Below are 4,747 nucleotides of genomic sequence, written 5' to 3'. Positions count from 1 at the left end.
TTGGTTGATGCATGTCATCGTATTCCATTTGCCTGGATTGATGCTCATGATGTCAATCACTGTATTGCCCGGTCCAGACTCAATTATCTACAGACTGCTGTCATATAGCTGGAATATTGCTAAATGCTGCGTCAAACAACAAACACTCTACAAACAAATGATTTGAATATATTTCTTCTTTGAGTGGCATTTAGAAGTTGGTGTGATGAAGAAAGACAAGTTCTATGAATGAACAACTTCTTTATTACAATTAGTGCGACGTTTCGGTGTAGATCCTAACACCTTTATCAAGCCGACTATCACCTTTATCACTTGCTTGATAAAGGTGTTATTATCTATCTTATCTGTCTTTCTGGAATATATTTGTTTTAACCAAAATATGGAAGAGCAATTTGAGTAGCCTACGCTCACATCGCCTCTCTGGAATCTGAACATGAACCATGAAAGACAAGGACAGGGAAGTTATCAAAGTAGCCAGTCATGATCATCATGGTTCACTATTCGTACTTCAAAGTGGAACATTTGTCAATAAATCTCACTGCTTCATTTATATATGGGTTAATGCCAGATAGAACTGCAATAAATGTACCCCTTTCTTTTCAGTCGTAGGAATGTTAGTTATCCCACCTTCATTGATGTGGATGGGAGTTGCCCAGTTTATTGTTGTCCTAGATTTATCTGTGTACACACTTATAGCCACTTGGAGGCAGCCTTGATGGCTTTCCTCTACTAATGCCTACTTGCCAACGAGTTGTGATGCCTACAGCTTTCTGTGGGGAAAGCCCAGAGTGGAGCCGGTTTTTGACCAGACTAGGGATCAAACCAATACCCAGCGGTCAAGGGAAACCTCAAGTTGAGGCACCTTGTACCACTGGGCCACCTGTGTCTGTTATATAGGCATTACTGGAAGCAGACCCTGTATGTATAGTATACCTGTGTCTACCTGTAGGAATGGGGCCTACCTCTGTCTACCTGAAGGCACTTCCTGTATTTACCTTTTGGGCCTACCTGTATCCACTTGTAAAGAGAAATCAGCTTCTTCCTTTAGGGATTACCTGTAGTTAACTATATGGCCTAGCTATTTTTACCTGTAGAGACTACCTTTAATTACCTTTGTCTACCTGTAGGATCTACATGTAATTACCCATAGGGCCTATATGTATCAACCTGTCGGGCCAAACTGTGGGTTATATATGGATAGTGCCTAACTGTATCTACCTGTGGAGACTACCTTTAATAACCTATAGGGCCTACCTGTATCTACCTGTTGTACCAAACTGTACTTTCCTGTACGTCATTACTGTGTCTAACCCAAGGGACTACCTGTTTTTACCTATAGGATCTAACTTTGTCTACATGTAGGCGTAACAATCCACCAGTATCTAGATGTAGGGCCTTAGTGTATGTCCCTGTAGTGTTGCAATCTGAAGGTTATTAGGGAATACAGCATTCCGTACCACTCATGTGGATCAGGAACACATGTTGATAAAAACATCAATTATCTGGCGATGTTGTTGAAATAATTGTTTTTCACAGGCAGATAGTTTTTCAAGCAGGAAAAATTTAGTTGCTGCCAGAAATAAATTGTCTTCTGGCAGACTTGAGATGATGTCATCTAGAGTTTTGGCATGAAAACCAACACTTTTCTATTTTTTTAACCCTAATTTTGTCTTATTTAGGCAGGAATTCACTATTAATAATGTCATAACTTTCAAATGAAAAGTGAACATGTTTCCCCCAAGAAGGTAGTGACTAATAGGCAGGATATGTTGAGGTGTTAGGATGGACTGATATTGCTTAAAGTGGCATAAAATCCACCTAACTCACTAAGATAGACTGAATGCAAGTCTCTTGACTATTCTTTGGACACTGAAATGTGTTGATGGAAGTATTTATTTCCTGGCTTGATCTGGTATACCATATCACAATATTCCTGTTAATATTGTTCTTTTGTTGGTTGTATGTATGTATGTTTATATTACTGTTATTTAAGTATGTAAGAATGCATGGGATGGAAGGATAATAGGATATTTTGTAAGAAGCCTGATTGGTTGAAGTAGTTGGTGTATATATTGAAATATCAACAATAAACTATCTTCTACCATACAATACTTATTCTGTCTTGTGTATTAGTGTGAGGACCCTGTCTGTGTGGCTGCTTGGAATAATGCCAGCTTTATAGTGCTAGCCCAGAGACAGCACACTGGAGTTTAACATGGATACCCCACTCAGATACAGTATACTGACTCCCAGCCGACCAGTCCTAGTTTTGTCCCTTTATGCCGAGCACCAGGCAGGGTAACAACAAGTACCATCTTTAAACGTCTTTTGGTATCACGCGGGGAGGGATTGAACCACTGACCTTCCGCTCTCGGGGCAGATGCTCTTGACCTTGGAGGACATGATTTTGTTGGTCGTAAGATTTGTTTGTTTGTTTGTTTGTTTGTTTGTTGTTTAATGCCTGCACTCAGCAGTATTCCAGCTATATGATGGCGGTCTGTAAATAATCGAGTCTGGACCAGACAATCCAGTGATTGATATCATGAGCATCGATCCGCGCAATTGGGATCGATGACATGCATCAACCAAGTCAGCGAGCCTGACCACCCGATCCCGTTAGTCGCTTATGACAAGCATAGTCGCCTTTTACGGCAAGCATGGGTTGCTGAAGACCTATTCTTCCCGGGATCTTGACGGGTCCCAATAATGTGGACCCCAAAGGTAGCGTTGTAGCGAGGGTTCGTTGTAGTGACATCACTTCCAAAACGAATGTGTCAAGGGTATGCATCATTATAGAATGGAGATATGGTATACTGGATAATCGAGAATGGAATTTAAACAAATAAAATATGTTTCAAACAATTTAGCTAAGCTACTCAAGTTGAACACCTTCATAGGCTCATTATGTAAGGATACTATATAACAATTGTTCAATATTTTCACGAAACATTGCAAGCAATGAGTAATAAATTTACGCGAGGAAAGAAAAAAAACACGATTTGCAGAAATGACATATCTACGTTTGTAGAGAGATTAGAACTCTTATTTGCTCAACATCGAAATACCAACTGCTGTCCGTGGTGTTCGCAATTGGAGTTATCTCCCTTGACCTACAGTTGGTTCCGACAACTAACCATCAACTTTATTGGCGACGTTGGTCTATGAAACCACAAATGAAAGCTTGAGAACAAAAAATACCAGTGTTAAAAGGTTTGAAATAAATGTGTTTTTCTTCAAATCTTTTGTTATAACAAAACAAACTTTATGTTGTGGGGTGTAGAAAATCATTTGAACTACGGTATTTGCATTGAGTTGACAGATGCGTCAATGTAAAGGATATATAAAAAAACCCACCTAAACTTGAAAGGAGATTTGGTATTTGAAAATGCGGGGTACATTGAAAATACTAGAATGGGTCCCACCCAATCAGAATACGACATCTCTGTGTAAGTAAAGATATATTAAAATATGGATACCTCACGCGGACAGTAATAATTTATAAAAAAATAAACTATGATTTAGAAATATTTACCTACTGTCCATAAAGATACAGTTGTAGCTAGTTGAGAATCATTAGTGAAATGTCATGCGATGTGAAAGGGTTCGAATCCCAGCAGTGGGACATATTTTAATAACAGCTAAAAAGAAGATAAAATACAGACGACAATACAATACAAAATAGTTTAGTGTATTCTCGCCATTTCTACAGCACGTATCACTCAAAAACTTAAGACAAGTACCATGACGTACAAATGCCACCCAGAGCGGGTTATGAGACACATATTCCATTAACAGTATACACTATACAAAGTAATGTAAACTTTCGTGGACACCCAAAACATTTAATGTGTGAAATATCATACTGGCTTCTATTGCTGAGGAAGTCATGAATTTGCCATTTGATCCAATCCAATATGTTTACGCAGAGACCATAAAATAGAATATCTCTGGTGTACCCAAAGGTGGGAAAAGAATAAAATCTGAAATGGAGTTGCGTCCCCTAGTATGCATTTCGCCATTACCAAGGTGCATTCGTGACCACTAGGCCCTTTCCGTAACCTGCAAGAAGACTCGTCCCCCTATCGATGACTGTTATGTGCGTAAATACGACAAACCAACAAGAAAGCGCGTTTGACTTCAAGTACTCCGGTCAAAGAATCCCTCAGGAATAATGTTTAATGTAACATGTCTTGCATTTAAAAATACGCCCAAGATACAGTTAAATTTGTTCAATCACACTGTATAATACTGTAAGTCCCGAATTGCATTTGGAATATATATGATATATAGGGGAAATATACGTAAATCATTACGTGCCATTCCTTTACCTATGCCCGTTTGCGCTTAGACGGAACCCAGTCGCAAAAATGGCCACGAGAGGGGCACGAGTCGCTATTGGGTTTGTCCGGGAATATCATGAGTTGGTCACGAATGTACCAAGGTGGTTTGGTTTATCTGCAGTAATCAGGTGTTTGCTTGCTATGAGTCCTTCTTCTTCTTTTTTTCATCTTACATATACATATTGTGGCATTTGCCGTGTACTTGTCTTAAGATATTTAAGATATTCAACAGCATTAAATGAAACGAGTAGGGTACAATTTCGGTTGATTTGTTGATACAAATTGACAAAAAGGTCACACTGTATATATATTTTACAGAAAAAAACAGTTGTTAACTTATAACCCAGAGACTTTCTTCCGGATACTGCAGTAATCTAGACTTGCCAAACATTATAGACTTGCATGGG

This window comes from Haliotis rufescens, unplaced genomic scaffold (assembly GCF_023055435.1).
Source record: "Haliotis rufescens isolate VD_foot unplaced genomic scaffold, xgHalRufe1.0.p SCAF_6, whole genome shotgun sequence".
Classification (NCBI taxonomy): domain Eukaryota; kingdom Metazoa; phylum Mollusca; class Gastropoda; order Lepetellida; family Haliotidae; genus Haliotis; species Haliotis rufescens.
This window is presented reverse-complemented; position numbering follows the sequence as displayed.